Source organism: Silene latifolia, chromosome 10, assembly GCF_048544455.1.
Source record: "Silene latifolia isolate original U9 population chromosome 10, ASM4854445v1, whole genome shotgun sequence".
Taxonomy (NCBI): domain Eukaryota; kingdom Viridiplantae; phylum Streptophyta; class Magnoliopsida; order Caryophyllales; family Caryophyllaceae; genus Silene; species Silene latifolia.
The window spans coordinates 106,145,038-106,162,648 of NC_133535.1; the positions used below are offsets into that span (position 1 = coordinate 106,145,038).

Sequence of the window (17,611 nt, forward strand, 5' to 3'; positions counted from 1 at the left end):
GTACACGCTACAAGACTAATTTAATAAGTTACATGTCAATATACGACATTGAGTAATAGCTCTTGGTAGATTGATGGACCAAAATATTTCACATATTACAAAATTTATACATCAGGAATTCAGGATAATAAATTGATTGTTAGAATGAAATTCGAAATATCACACAGAATACTTTACTTGAGGTATAATGTACGGTTCATATAAATTTGGAAAATTTAGCCAATTTCCAATACAGCCCCATTATGACCATAAGATGGCAACATTATGTTGTAATAATAGAATTATCTCATGAAATTGTCAAAGAGAAAGGTTGTACCCAAGAAATTAAACCATTGACCACTACGCAAGTCCGATTAAAATGAAGTCTTGCTTATTGCAATTTTAAAGTAAGCATATTTTTAAACTTCACGTTGAATAGAAAGATTAATGAAATATGCATATTTATTACGAAGTGCACATGTGCTAAGTGTCCCAATACTGCTACCGGCTTATTCCGAACTTAATAAAACAAATTCACGGTCACTTACCACAATAATTAACAAATACTCCTAGTTAATAGACTGAAATAATGTCTAACAGTCTGACTAACAAAACATGAAAGACAATATCGCCATTGAATTTGTATGTATAACATCAAATAAGTACCAAATTAATCATACCTTTTATGCATGTGGTAAACAATTATAACATAAACATAAACATACTCTAATCAATGAATTATATGTTATGAGAGTCCCGTGGAAGAACCGATCCTTCATTATTCACTTTCTTCATTATTCTATTAAATATTTAAAACAAAAACTTAGCCAATATTACCTCAAACAAAAAACTCAAAAAAATTTGACCAAAATTGAACACGGGTAAAACAACTTAGGACCAATATTAATTCTTGTTGCAATTACATTACCTTATGTTTTGATCAGAACCATAAACAAATAAAACAAGGACAATAATACGGAGATTTACTCGAATTAAACATAAGCATGCATACCATATTATGCCGCTTACTGAATTAGCGGTGTTAAACGATTAATAAGGCGTATGTATCCGAAACATCCAAAACAATCAACGAAATTGATGGATAAAAATCCCGTACCTCCGAGTTTTTTGTAAAACACTGGTATTCTCACCGAAAGTGGACATTACTTCACATTTGAAATAAGAGTGATAATGTGACCAACATATAATATATTGTGAAGTAAATGGTCGAAAAATACAACTAATTTGAAAGTTGTTGAATAATCTCTGATCCTCAAAGGGAATAATTGATTCGTAAGTTGAATTGTGATCAACTTACATGTATTATCATGCGATATAGCACATTGAAACATGCGTTGTGATAACCATGCATATGTCATCATTGTATATGTTGATGATTATAATTGTTGGTCATATGAAAATACTCAAAGAGTAATATATTCCAATATTGGAATATTGACCAGTTTTGCTTACATATATGAGACACTTATTGTGTCCTATGTCAGATGTCACATCATTTATTTGGCCGGGTATAAAATTTTAATTTGAGATTTACGAATACAAGTATTACTATAAGATTAGCTTGATGAATATTGTCAACTAAACTATGGCATGTGTCCATGTGATAAGTGAAGTTATTAAGATACATCCAATATTTATTAAATATTTCCGTGTATTTTTGGCAAACTAAGAAAGTTGACATGAAATGATTCAGATGTGACAAATTAAAGCCATCCTGGTTCTTACTATACCTGTTTTGATAAACCTTGAGTTTATCTTCAAGTGGTGAAATTCTCTCTTATAGAAATTTTATTAAAGGCAAGACACTACACTGCGATTGAGTATATATGATATTGGAGATCTAAACTACTCTATATTGATCAAAGAACTTAAATGTTTGTGTATGATTAACACTAAATTGTGTGACTTGTAGTCACATAATGATTTTTCTAAGTAGTTCCCGTGATTAAAAATCACATTCAGATTTTTATATAAAATTGTTTATCTCTTAAATTGGGCATTGTAAATCAGCACATTAAAAATCCAACTGCATTATTAATGACCATGTCATTGTACGCTCTCAAACACATTTATACCCAACAACTAGCATAACAAGCAAGTCGAGGTCGAACCCAAAGGACGGGGGTACTCAAATTGTTCAATCTAATTGTAGTTGCACTAGGGTGTCACGATTGGTTTGAGTTGAAGATTCTAAACTAATGAAAGCAATAAGGTAAAATAAGCAACAAATAAAAGGGTGTAAACAATTGTCTCCCTCTAATATGTCATCCTCAAAGGGTGAGTTTTCACTCAAGCTCACATCCATCTCACTCTCACTTTGCTTATTAGCATCAAATTCCGTGGAAGTTGGTTTCATTGTTACACAAGAAGAGTAGGATGACGGTATCCAAGCATTGGTTTGATAATCAAGAATGTACTCCTCATCATCATCACTCTCATCATCTAGCACTCCATCTTCCCAAGGAGGGGCAAATTTGTGAACATAGTGGGTTAGCTCAAGGTTATAGGAAGGTGTCTCATTCTCACAAATCTCATTTTTATCATAGCTTTCCTCAATGAATTTTTGAAATGTTGTTTTTATCGCTTCCATACCTTCCTTGGCACTCTCAAATATGTTATGTATAGTTTGTTTAAGACATTCGGTGGCCATGAACTCAACAAATTCCCAAAATTCCTCACAACTCATCTCACATATCCTACCACCACTCAAGTGAAATGCTAAGTTACGGGTTTCAAGGTTCATGCCATTATAAACAACACAACATGCTTCATAATTTGAAAGAGTAAAACCATGATACCAAGCATGAGTCATATAACCTTCAAATCTTGCAATATATTTATCAAGTGACTCATTTTCGAATTGCCAAAAGGTTAAAGTAGACATGTTGAACAAATGAAACAAGCAAGTAAAAGAAATAAAATTCTCAAGGAACCAAGATCCCTCAAGAAGAAGCACAACTAAAACAAGATAAAAGAACAATTCAAATACACAACAACGTCCCCGACAATGTCGCCATTTTGATGAGCGTGTCATTGTACGCTCTCAAACACATTTATACCCAACTACTAACATAGCAAGCAAGTCGGGGTCGAACTCAAACGACGGGGGTACTCAAATTGTTCAATCTAATTGTAGTTGCACTAGGGTGTCACGATTGGTTTGAGTTGAAGATTTTAAACTAATGAAAACAATAAGGTAAAATAAACAACAAATAAAAGGATGTAAATAAATGATAAAAGGCACTAGGATGTCATGGAATCATAGGAGAATCATGGTAAGATAGCATAAATGAATCATATAGATGCAAGCAATTATTATTGTTGGAATCAATTTAGTGTACCTCTTACAATTCTTAGAGAAAACTTAGGTCCCGGAGCCGAGTCGGTCAAGACTGTACAACACCTATAAGTCGGCTTGGTTTTTCCTATTCATGGTGAGATAACATAAATGAGTCCTAGGAAGGTTTGGGTCCCGGAGCCGAGTCGGTCAAGACTGTACAACACCTACAAGTCGACTTAATCCTTCCTAATCAACTATATGCATGATCTCACAAGCCTTTATTTAGTTTATATCTTACAAGTCTTGTTGAATGGATAAGAGAAACAACCTAGGTTGTCAATCAAGCAATTCATCAAACATGACATGAGCAATAGTTGAGAAAACAATAAGCAAGCCTTCATATGAACTTATTAAGCATAATTCTACCCCATGATTAACTCCCCTAATCCCCCACTAATCCTAGTTAAGGAACTATTCACTCAATATCATGGAAGACATGTTATCAATGGTGTCAATCATCTTAACAAGCATAAACATGATAAAAGAGTGAAGAAATAAGCAATAAAGAGTAAAGAGTAAAGAGAGTATACCAATATTAAGATGAACAAATGGAAAGCAAAGAATAATAGAAGAGAACTTGATTGATAGATGAAGAGTTGTCAATTCTCCAATAATAACACAATAATCTTCAATTACCCAATAATAAATCTTGTACAATAATTAAGAAAAGATTAATGTGTAATTTATGGAAAGATTAAGTGCTAATCTATTTTAATGTACTCCTAATAAAAGCTTAATCTAAACTAAGAAAGCTTAATCTCTTGATTATTACAAATGGAGTATATATATATATAGTAGTACATCATTAAGTTAAGCAAGGGTAGATTAGGAAATAATATGTTTAAGTGTCGAATAGAGCCTTGCAAGTCCTAGGAGGAGCTCCACGACTCCCCATTGCGAAGACAATCTCGCTGCATAACAATCCGCTCGACCTGGGCTGAAAACGAGCGTCCTGAGCTTCAACTTGAGCGGGTTGAGATTGACCCGAGCGGGTTGAGGCACAACTCGAGCGGGTTGTCCTTGACCCGAGCGGGTTGAGCTGCAAAATCCTTTTTCTTGCATTTATGCCTATGATGCCTTCATATACTCTTTATTCCTATCATCCTTGGTCATCATTCTTGCCTCCCCTTCATACTAGTCCATCTAAGATCATCAACAAGCTTCCGACTATGCACGAGAGATGGGAATTCCGCCTCATTATCTTCTTTTCTACAAGACATATAAAATGCACTAGGAAAGCAAATAGGAAGCAAACGACGAATAAAATGGCTATAAAATGCTATATTAGTCTGCAAAATGAGGCTTAGTTAGGGGACTAAATGTGCGTAATTATGACTCACATCAAATATCCCCAAACCGAACCTTTACTCATTCCGCGTAAAGAGGTGACTAGAACTAGACCTTTATTTAAACTAATAATACTAATATAGCCGATGTGAGACAATTAGCGGATCTCACTCCACCCCTTCAACTCACAAAAAGACATCCATGAGGTAAGATGCCTTCTTGCAAGGCAAGGTGGGGCTTGCCAAAATGGCAATGCATCCTAATATTTAAGCACACAAGAACAAGTAAAAATATGCATCTACAAAAGAATAGCCACTTTCCACATCTAAGTGGCGGAAATCACCTACAAGGGAAGGAATTTAAGGGTACACACTCCATCATAGATATTAGTTCTCCTAGTTACTAAATCCAAGAGGATACAAACAAGTCACCTCCAAGTTTTGTTAAACTAGGTTACCTTTATCCACAATCGCTAAATGCTTTTGTCAAGAGCCAAATCCCTATGGTGCTAGAAAACACTGTAGGATCGCGGAATTCCCCCTCTTGCCAAGATAAGAAGAAGGGTCGTCCCCTCACCACCATGCAACAAAGAAAGGATCATTAATGGATAAAAAGGGTTTAAAGTGTATGAGATTCATGATAGTTGTTTGCTTTTGGGTTTATTCCCCCCCCCCCCCCCTTGTTTAGTAGCATTTGACGATTAAGAACATTCCATGTCATTTTTTATGTTTGGCATCTTGATACTTGGCAATTTCAATTTTGCATTTTTTGAACATTTTTCAAAGTAACTCCATTTGCAACAAAGGTACTTCTATTAAAGCATAGGAGTCTATTTTTGCTCCTCTTTTCATTTTATGCAATTTGCAAACATTTGATTTTGATTTGGTACTTGAACTTAATTTGATGTTTTTTGTGCCCATTCCCTTTTTGTTGACAAAATATGATGATAGAAGTGTAAGGACGGTTGTATGGCATCAAAGGTCACCTTGGAATAAACGGTAGCCAAGGAGTTATCACACCACAAGTTACTCTTTACTAGGACTTAGTCCATGGGTCAAAGGATATTAGTATGACACATCCTAGGGTGTCTTGAGGGTATTCTAGCAAACACAGTCTCAAAGAGAAAAATTATCTACAAAGGCCTTATATACATTTGTCAAGCTTCCCAAATAGGCATTTTCACAAAATTTTCTAACCATGCAACTACATGCCATGATGCAACTAACATATATACAACTCTAATGCATATGCTTCTATCAACTAGAATGCCATATAATCTAGATGCAAACTCTTAGCAACACATTGGTTTATACCTGTTGCGATCCCGCTAAGTGTTCACAAATTAAAATGTGGTCGTTGGTCACGGTCGAATCAAAACACAATTTATAGCTCCACAAACAACTCTACAATTAGTAAAGAGGCAAGTAAAGGTCGGATGCCAAGGGACGGGAATTGAAATGAGATTTCTATTGTAACTAATGGTGTCTAAGGGGTGTCACAAATTGGGTTGATGTAGAAGGTTACTAAACTAAAATAGCAATGAAAATAAACAAACAAGATGAATTAAAGGGGTGTAAACAATTGATTAAAGGCACTAGGGTGTCATGGGATCATAGGGGAATCATGGGATATGATCATACAAACATGTTCTCAAATTATAAGCAAGCAATTATTGTTGTGATGGATTGAGTTGGGTTATATCTTACAATCCTAGGAAAGTTTTGGGTCCCGGAGCCGAATCGATTAGATTGTACAACACCTACAAGTCGACTTAATCGTCCCTACTCAACAACATGCATGGTCTAATGAGACTCGAGTTGGGTTATGTCTTACAAGTCTCATTGAAAAGATAGAAGATGATAGTAAATGCAAGGATTCATAGGCTTAGCATTTCATCAAATATAACATGTGCATGAGTTGAGATCAAAACAAGCAAGAAAATAAAACATGAAAGCATATTAATTTAAGCATGAATCATTCCCCATGTTGGTTTCCCCTAATCACCCATTAACCCTAGCTAAGAGACTACTCACTCATTATCATGTTGATCATGCTAGCAAGGTTGTCAATCATACCAAAAATATGAAACATGATGAATAAATGAAAGTAATTAACAATAATTAAAAAGGGGTTAAGAGATTATACCTACTAATGATTCCAATAATAAAGCAAAGATAAAAGAAGTACTTGAATGCTTGATTGAGAGGTTGTCAATCTCCCAACAATAACCCAAATAATCTTCAATTACCCAAAATAAAGGATGAACAAGAGAGAGATTAAAGAACTAAAACTTGGATTAAAACTCTATTAATATTTGATTACAATATTAAAGAGAGATTTGATTGATATTAACTACACCAATTATTGATAAGAAGAACATGCTCCTCTAATTAGACTAATGGGGTATTTATAGTGGAAATTAGGGAGGATGCATTAGGGTTAAATAAGGGCTAAACTAGTAATTACACTTTTTAAGTTGAGCAAGGAGGACCCGGTATTTTTCGAGAGAAGGGCTTCTTTCTTCGTAGCTTGAAGAAGACAATCCGTGCTGTGCTAGAATCCGGGCGGAATAGGGTCGGGACGGGCGGATTCTGGCGTTGGAATCCGAGCGGATTCAGGGGAATCCGGGCGGATTGTGGAGGTGGAATCCGAGCGGATTAAGGCGAAGCCGCTCGGATTGTGCTGCTGCGGGACGGACGGATTGGTGACAATCCGCTCGGATTGTCGATCGGAACAAATCTTCTTCTTTTCTTCCCTTTTCTTCATAAATTCCTTGGGGATTTCCTTGGGGACTCAAGGATCCTTTCTCAACATTGCTCTTCTACTATAATATGTACAAAGGCCTTCTAATCTTGTCTCTCCTTGATGCTTGGTCATTGAATTCGATCAATTTAGTCTCGTTTTGCCATGAAAATGCAAGATTCTTACTCCTTTCCTACCAAGGGATCAAAATCTCAAAGAATATGCAAAACAAAGAACTAAAGATAAGAAATGACCCAAATAAGCACTAAAAAGCATGGGAACAAGGCTAATTCGGGGGCTAAATATGCGCCAATTATGGTCACATCAAATATCCCCAAACCGAACCTTTGCTCGTCCCGAGTAAAGAGGTGACAAAGACTAGGACCAATACTAACCTATCCTAATAATATAGCCGATATGAGACAATTAGCGGGTCTCACTCCGCCCCTTCAACTCACAACAAGACAACCATGAGGTAGGATGCCTTCTTGCAAGGCAAGGTGGGTCTTGCCAAAATGGCGACACATCCAAACATTAAGCACACAAAAACACATAATGGATGCATCTACAAAAAGAATAGCCACTCCCTCATCAAGTGGCGGAGGCACTAAAGAGGAACAAATTTAAGAGCATGTAATCCTTCACAAATACTAGTTCAACAAATTACTAAGTCTAAGAGGATGGCACTAAATCACCTCCAAATGGTGTTAAACTAGACAACTTTCGTCCTCAATTTCCAAATGCTTTCGTCAAGAGCGATCGGATGGTGGTGGAATGATGATCCCTATGATGCTAGTGGCATATGACATGACAAGTCTCGAATTCTCTACACAAGTAAAGGTCATGGATCGTCCCAAGCTCGACCAAGTGGCTTGACAAAAGGCTTTTTGGGAATGAAATGCTCAAATCTTTATTCACAACGGGTGGATATGACTAGTATTCAAAATTGTCCTCATTTCACTTTCACATTTCAAAACTTTAAGATGGGGTTTGTCCCTTCCGGGCTAGTGTCCTTTGCTTTCTTCAATCGCTTATTAGGCAACCGGTTAACCTCTAGACAATAGCTTTTCGGGGTTATAGTCACTCTGTCTCTGGGCGGCCGAATTCACAACCGTATGGGGCCCAATTCAATGGATCCCGCACCAAAGCACATCGAAGTGGTACGCCTCCATCAAAACAACTTAAATTTCTAAACTTTCAACAATTCATAACATTTGAGGTTTCCTTGGCATTACATTACTTCCACATGACAAAATTTCTTTGAAATGAGCACTTCAAGCTTATTGATAAAAAATATTTTTGGGTTGCCTTACCACAAGGTCAAACAAGGTCACCTAGACAAGTTAACCAAGTCCACATCGCATCACGGGGTTGGATAGGTGACTCACATGCAAACCCTTGACTAGGCCTTGGGTCATGGGTCAAAAGACACTAGTATGACACTATCTAGGGTGTTTTACAACCATTCTAGTAGGCAAAGTCTTAAGTTGAACAAGTATTTATAATGGCTTAGTTGCTCTTGTCAAAGTTCCTAAATAGGCATTTTTCAAAACATTTCTAACATGCAACTACATGCCATGATGTAACTAATATAAACATCCTAATGCAAGTGATTCTATCAACTAATATGACATATAAACTAAATGCAAGTCCTAAGTTCACATTGTTATACCACATCAATCAAAATACAGCCACATAGTCATTAACATAAAGAGGAAAAAGGAGATTGGAAAGATCATACCATGCGGTCTTCAATATCCTCATGTCTCGGATGTGGCGTAGTCAATCAATGTGAACAAGGATAGAACAAACACAATATATATACAAGACAATATATACAAGACTACAACAAGAAATAAACATGTTTTTGGGTTTTCAATTTTCAAATTTTTATGATTTAATTTTTCAAATTTTTTTTTTTGGATTTTTGAATAAGAGTTAAATGTTAGAATTCCCATCCCCACACTAATATGGGCATTGTCCTCAATGGCCAAAATGATGGAAATTATGCAAAGATGATGCATGATTTCTATACTAAATGCAATATACACTAAGCTATGCTACATGATGCATGGTTTTTGTTATGACGGAGAGGATAATTTAGATTACCTCCCGTTGTGTATGCATTAACTTCCCCAAACCGAGTGAGACACTATTGCTAATGTCCAAGGATGGGTGTAGGTCATGCACACACTATGCTATGCATGAAACTAATTTGTCATTTTGGATTTTGAAAATGGGAACAATAGAATGAGAACACCTCAATGGCACCGAGGTGTGAGTCCTCTAATGGGGCTAGGACTACTCCAACAATGATCAAAATTAAATAAAATACAAAGAGAGAAATAGACAAACCATGAGAGTGTAGGAGTCTCCAAGGCTTGCTAATCTTCCATCATGCTATCACCATCACTTCCCTCATGAGAAGTGGTCACATTGCCACTTTCCTTGTCATTTGCTTCTTCACTTTCTTCCTCATCTTCCTCATCATCATCTTCACCATCCTTTTCTTCTTCACTTGCTTCTTCCTCAATATTATCATCAACTTCTTCATCATTTCCAACAACCTCATTGTCACCCATAACGACCCTAGATGCACCCAGAAATAAGACTTCTCTATCCGCCCAACTAGGCAAAGGACAAGATGGATCAAGTAGTCCTTGCCTAGCTAAATGTAGGAGGGGTGGATATTGAGCCAAGTAGGCATTTTTCCGATCTTCATAGGCTTGCTTGTGCATTGCTTGCATGAGAAGAGTCACATAGTCTTTCCCAACTTCAACTCCTTCCGGCTTGAACTCTTCATACTTAAAGGGGTAAGGTGGTATGACAATGGAAGAGGAGGGCATTTCAAGATCACCCTTTTGTTGTTGAATGATATACTCGGCTTCTTTGGAAAGGGGAAGTAGATAATTGGTCCGGTGGACGCTTAGACGGCAAATCTTCGAAGGCAAGGTGAACGATCTAGCTTCACTAGTGAGCCATCCATACTTAGTGTCAAGGGGGTTATGGGCAACCCACTTGAACTTGTGAATCATAGTATGCATATCAACAAGATGGCCACCCTCCTTTGCTTTGTACTTGTTATCCTTATTGAAGTTAGGATCAAAGTGCTTAGCTAGGAGTGTGACTAGGCCGCCATTGACAATAACGGTCGTGCCCTTCTTCCCACAATCAATGTTGAGCCATCTATCTACCAAGAGCCTCAAAGAATTGTAAGGCTTGGTGTGCGCTCTTCCGATATTCAAAGCCGATTCATGGAGAATAAAATCAAGTCTTGTGAAATGGTTGGTATCTTTCCTAGCAATTATGGTGTTACCCACGACCTTGTGCCATACTCTTATGCCCGGATGGTGGACCAAAAGAGCATGACTCGCATGAAAATCCTCAAATTTCTTCCCGGAGATTGCCTCCCAAAGAGGTTCGGGGTCATACTTTCCATAACTCTTAAAATAACTCGGTTCATCACTAAGACCCAAAATTTCACCCAATTCCCTAAAGGTAATGCGTCTACTAACATTAGCTAGACGAAACTCGAGATTCTCCCTATTCTCAACTTTGGTGACTTTCAAGGAACTTAAAAATTCCAAGGTAAGGGAGGGGTATGTCAATTCCCTTGTTTCAAACAATTTCTTCAACCCCATGGCATTGAAAAAGGCTTTTGTTTGCTCAAGAACACCCAATTTTTCTAAGGTATCTTCACATATGAATTTGGTGGATTGTAATGACTTCATAGCAAACTTGACAAAGGTATTTCTATGGGTATCGGAAATAAAAGTTACCTCCGGATAATGCAAAAGTTGATCAATTACCGGAGTAGAAGGTGTTGTTGCTCCCATAGAAGGTTGTTGTTGTTGTTGCACTTCCAAGTTTGGTGTTGCTACCACCATAGCCAATGCTTTCTTTGTTTGAAGAGCCTTTTGCCTTTGTGAGAGTGCCTTAGCCTTTGGTGCCTTTGTTGCCTTTGTTGCTCCCTTAGTCCTTGCCATTGATGAACTAACCAAGAAAAGAATGAAAAATCTTCAATTTGTAGTATGCCCAAATCGATTTGAAGGTGAAAGGCTTTGCCTTTATGAAATCAAAAATCGACTCAAAGGTTGAAGATTTTTGTGCTAGGTTTTGATTTTTGTTGAGGAAGGAGTGATTGATTTGTTGTTGGAAGGATGGTTTGATTTGATTTTGGTGAATGTTGTTGAGGGTTTTTGTTTTTGTGATGGAGAGGATGAGGGTTTTGATGTTGTGGATAGTGTTTATGAATGAATGAATGAATGAATGAAGGTGGGAGGGGTTTTAAAGAGACCGAAATTTTCGAATCTGCAGGGGCAATCCGTGCGGATTCTGCCCAATCCGTGCGGATTCTGCTTTTTCTGAACTTTGCAAAACTCGCCTAAAGACGGGCGGATTTGTGACAATCCGCTCGGATTTGCTGAACACGGGACGGGCGGATTTGCTTAAAGACGGACGGATTTCATCCGAAAAATTTTGCTTGTTTTCCTCACCGCAAAGACGGACGTCTTTCGTACAAGACGGACGGATTCTTCAAGACGGGCGGATTCTTCACAGGACGCCCGGATTCAGTCACAGTCAAGAATTTTTCAAAATTCAGCTCAGTTCAGGACGGGCGTCTTTTCTGCAATACGCTCGGATTCTTTCAGACGGGCGGATTCTCGGGAATCCGCTCGGATTCTTTCAGACGGGCGGATTCTCGGGAATCCGCTCGGATTCTTCCCCTGTCTACACGGATTCAGTTCCATCCGTGCACACTGCATTTCCCATACCATTCTTCCATTCTTTCTTCAAGTCTTGTGTTCGTCATTGTGGGGGCACTACTAAGGCATGGATAGCCTAGGCAATTGCCATCCCCACACTAAGCTAAAAGCACTACACATCAATTGAAATCGTTAGTCCCTCCCTCACTTCTCTCAAACATGACAATTATTTTTATCAAAGTAAATAAAAATCCAAAGATGACAAAAATGCAATACAAGAATTGAAATGTAAGTTAGGGGGTTAGAAATATTTACAAGTGGTGGTTTAGGGAGGACTCCACCAAACTCTCATTCTTGATGAGATGTCAAGGGGGCATGTCCAAGGTGTTGTTGATGTTGCTCAACACCTTGAAGAAGTAATCAAAAGCTTGTTCATTATCATGGTAGAGGTTCTCAATAGACCTTGGCCCTTGTTGTTGGTCTTGATCGATGGCATTACCAATGTAGGGATTAAAAATCCCTTCAAACTCGTCGTCCCAAAGACCACAAACTTCATTGAGTTGATCATTGAAAATCTCTTGCTTAGATGGAGACAACTCTCCCAATTTCTTCTCTTGGCCAATGAGGCCATCCTCTTCTTCCTTGGTTGATTTTGATGAGCCTTGCAAGCTCTCCTTGTCACAATTCACTTGCTCTTTGAATGGAGAATCTTCAATTTTCTTCTTCCATTGGAGTTCCGATTTCTTCCTTTCATCCTTTCGGCTATAATGATCAATCATGAAACATGGTTCATGCAAACGAGGAGCTCTCATAGTCTTGTAAAGATTAAAAGTTATGCTTTCATCTCCCACTTCTAGAGTGAGCTCACCATGTTTCACATCAATCACCGCACCGGCGGTGTGTAGGAAAGGTCTTCCTAGGATGATTGGAATGTTGGAATCTTCCTCCATATCAACAATGACAAAGTCCACCGGGATGAAAAACTTCCCAATTCGCACGGGGACATCTTCCCATATCCCTAACGGTGTCTTCGTCGACCTATCGGCCATTTGGAGTGTGATATTGGTGCATTTAAGCTCTCCCATCCCCAACCTTTTACTTACCGAGTACGGCATGACACTCACACTAGCCCCTAGATCACATAAGGCTTTGTTGATCGTTGTGTCGCCAATGGTACACGGTATTGAGAAGCTTCCCGGATCCTTTAACTTTGGAGGTGAACTCCCTTGAAGTATTGCACTACTCACCTTAGTGAAGGCGATAGGCTCAAGCTTCCGGATCGACTTCTTCTTTGTGAGGATATCTTTCATGTATTTCGCATAGGCCGGAACGTGATTGATTAATTCCGTGAAAGGAATTGAGACTTCTAAATTCTTCACAATTTCCATGAACTTTCCAAGTTGATCATCAAATTTGGGCTTGGCTTGACGACTTGGAAAAGGAAGTCTAATCACAATGGGCTCCTTCTCCTTGGCCTTGTCTTCATTTTTCTTTGAACTTTCTTCTTTTGACGATTCTCCATCTTTGGAGTTTTGCACAATTTCTTCCTTTTCACTAGCTTCCACAACTTCATCCTCAACTTGCTTCTTCGGTGCTTCATACCTTGTACCACTTCTCAAGTGAATGGCACTAACCGTTTCATGTCTAGGGGGATTACTTTGAGGTGGTAATTGCCCCTTTTGTCTTTGTGAGCTTGAAGATGCTAGTTGAGTCAATTGTGTTTCCAACATCTTGGTGTGAGCTAGAATGTTGTTGATGGTGGTTTCCTTTGCTTGGCTATCTTTTTGCATTTGAGTAAAAAATTCTTGTTGATTCTTTGCATTTGGAGGACCGCTTTTTGGACATCAAAACCTTGGTCATTTTGGTGATTGTATGGATTTTGATTTTGGTAACCTTGGTTTTGATTATAAAAGGGTCTTTGATTTTGGTTTCTCATGGGTTGTGGAGTGTATGTTGTTTGAGGGTTTTGTATATTTTGGCTTTTGTATGAGAGATTTGGATGGAATTTGGTGTTTTCATTGTAAAAGTTGGAATAAGGGGTACCACTCTTGTATGCTTGGAAAGCATTCACTTGTTCATTTGTTCCCCTACATTCACCTTGGTCATGTCCCAAAGTTCCACAATTCTCACATATCCCACTTGGGATTGATGAGGATGCCGTCATGGCATTAACATGATGCTTTGATGATTTTGAGTTTTCCTCAAGTCTAGCCATAGCTTGTTCAAACTTCAAGTTGATTGTGTCAATGTGAGCACTAAGTTGAGCACCCAATTGAGTAACGGAGTCCACTTCATGCTTTCCTCCTCTAGTAGCCTTGCGAGGTCTACTATATTGTGAGTTATGGACCGTCATTTCCTCAATCTTGTTCCATGTTTGATTGTCATCAACTTCGGTGAACATTCCATTTGATCCCATATTGAGAATGTTCCTAGAATCTTCATATAAACCATTCCAAAATTGTTGCACCAAAAACCATTCGCTAAGTCCATGGTGAGGACATGAGCGACAAATTCCCTTGAACCGCTCCCAAGCTTCATACAAAGACTCTTCATCCCTTTGCTTAAAACCCATAATTTGAGCTCTTAGCATGTTAGTCTTTTCCGGTGGGTAGAATTTTTTGTAGAAAGCTAGAGCCAACTTCTTCCAAGAATCTATTCCAAGGGTGGCCTTATCAAGGCCCTTCAACCATTGCTTCGCGGTGCCGATTAAGGAAAAAGGAAATAAGACCCATCTAATTTGGTCTTGAGTCACGCCCGTTTGAGATATAGCATCACAATAGTCGCAAAAGGTTTCCATATGAGAATGAGGGTCCTCACTAGGCATCCCCCCGAATTGGCTTCTCTCAACTAATTGGATGAAGGCGGACTTGGCAATAAAATTTCCGGTTAGATGTTGCGGCGTAGGAGTACCATTTGGTAGATTCTCCTCGGTGGGTACGGAGTGTGACGAGAATTTTGGCATTGTAGGTGGATTTTGTGGGGTATTGTGTAATGGGTTTTCTTCTCCTTCTATTGCGAAAGGATTGACAAACTCACTAGTGGGTTGGACAACTTCACTAATACCTCTTAAATTCCTCCTAACAAGTCTCCTATTGTTCGTCAAGGTTCTTTCGATTTCACGGTCAAAAGGTAACAAATCACCTTGTAACCTTCTAGACATGCAAAATATCAAACAACTCGAAAACAATTAGAACAAACCTTGAGGAGTTTTACTTCCTCAAGGCGAAGAAAGACACAACTAATAACAATAATAAGAAATCTAAATCAAACAAACACCGTCCCCGGCAACGGCGCAATTTTTTGATGCGATCCCGCTAAGTGTTCACAAATTAAAATGTGGTCGTTGGTCACGGTCGAATCAAAACACAATTTATAGCTCCACAAACAACTCTACAATTAGTAAAGAGGCAAATAAAGGTCGGATCCCAAGGGACGGGAATTGAAATGAGATTTCTATTGTAACTAGTGGTGTCTAAGGGGTGTCACAAATTGGGTTGATGTAGAAGGTTACTAAACTAAAATAGCAATGAAAATAAACAAACAAGATGAATTAAAGGGGTGTAAACAATTGATTAAAGGCACTAGGGTGTCATGGGATCATAGGGGAATCATGGGATATGATCATACAAACATGTTCTCAAATTATAAGCAAGCAATTATTGTTGTGATGGATTGAGTTGGGTTATATCTTACAATCCTAGGAAAGTTTGGGTCCCGGAGCCGAATCAATTAGATTGTACAACACCTACAAGTCGACTTAATCTTCCCTACTCAACAACATGCATGGTCTAATGAGACTCGAGTTGGGTTATGTCTTACAAGTCTCATTGAAAAGATAGAAGATGATAGTAAATGCAAGGATTCATAGGCTTAGCATTTCATCAAATATAACATGTGCATGAGTTGAGATCAAAACAAGCAAGCAAATAAAACATGAAAGCATATTAATTTAAGCATGAATCATTCCCCATGTTGGTTTCCCCTAATCACCCATTAACCCTAGCTAAGAGACTACTCACTCATTATCATGTTGATCATGCTAGCAAGGTTGTCAATCATACCAACAATATGAAACATGATGAATAAATGAAAGTGATTAACAATAATTAAAAAGGGGTTAAGAGATTATACCTACTAATGATTCCAATAATAAAGCAAAGATAAAAGAAGTACTTGAATGCTTGATTGAGAGGTTGTCAATCTCCCAACAATAACCCAAATAATCTTCAATTACCCAAAATAAAGGATGAACAAGAGAGAGATTAAAGAACTAAAACTTGGATTAAAACTTGATTAATACTTGATTACAATATTAAAGAGAGATTTGATTGATATTAACTACACTAATTATTGATAAGAAGAACATGCTCCTCTAATTAGACTACTGGGGTATTTATAGTGGAAATTAGGGAGGATGCATTAGGGTTAACTAAGGGCTAAACTAGTAATTACACTTTTTAAGTTGAGCAAGTAGGACCCGGTATTTTTCGAGAGAAGGGCTTCTTTCTTCGTAGCTTGGAGAAGACAATCCGTGCTGTGCTAGAATCCGGGCGGAATAGGGTCGGGACGGGCGGATTCTGGCGTTGGAATCCTGGCGGATTCAGGGGAATCCTGGCGGATTGTGGAGGTGGAATCCGAGCGGATTAAGGCGAAGCCACTCGGATTGTGCTGCTGCGGGACAGACGGATTGGTGACAATCCGCTCGGATTGTCAGTCAGCAACAAATCTTCTTCTTTTCTTCCCTTTTCTTCATAAATTCCTTGGGGATTTCCTTGGGGACTCAAGGATCCTTTCTCAACATTGCTCTTCTACTATAATATGTACAAAGGCCTTCTAATCTTGTCTCTCCTTGATGCTTGGTCATTGTATTCGATCAATTTAGTCTCGTTTTGCCATGAAAATGCAAGATTCTTACTCCTTTCCTACCAAGGGATCAAAATCTCAAAGAATATGCAAAACAAAGAACTAAAGATAAGAAATGACCCAAATAAGCACTAAAAAGCATGGGAACAAGGCTAATTCGAGGGCTAAATATGCGCCAATTATGGTCACATCAATACCGCATCAATCAAAATATAGCAACATTGTCATTAACATGTAAAAGGGAGGAAGGAGATTTGGAAAGATCATACCATGCGGTCTTCTATCCTCGAATGTGGCGTAGTCGACCCAATGTGATAAGAGTGACAAACAAACAAATAAACAAATATATACAATATAAACAATTCTACACTACAAAGGAAAAAACATGTTTTTGGAATTTTTAAATTTTCAAATTTTTATGGATTTTGTTTTTATGAAATTAAAGAACATATTTTTGAGTTTTTCGAAATTTTTCAATTTTTATGTATTTTGGAATATAAATTCTCATCCCCCACTTTATTTTGGACATTGTCCTCAATGTACATGTAGGAGTAGGAATGAAAAAGAAATACATGTAAGTCTATTCTAAATGATCAACTAAGATGTATGTCACTTCATGGTTTTCTTTTTCATTCCTACTCCTACATGTACATTGAGGACAATGTCCAAAATA

The 17,611-nt window shown here is 38.0% G+C and overlaps 1 non-coding gene across 1 annotated transcript; it reads left to right on the top strand.

Moving 5' to 3' along the window:
• The first annotated feature begins 14,558 nt into the window (after positions 1–14,558).
• On the top strand, positions 14,559–14,665 carry LOC141610227 (small nucleolar RNA R71). The gene has a single exon (XR_012528124.1). It is a non-coding gene; the product is annotated as a small nucleolar RNA R71 (small nucleolar RNA).
• The last annotated feature ends 2,946 nt before the right edge of the window (positions 14,666–17,611 follow it).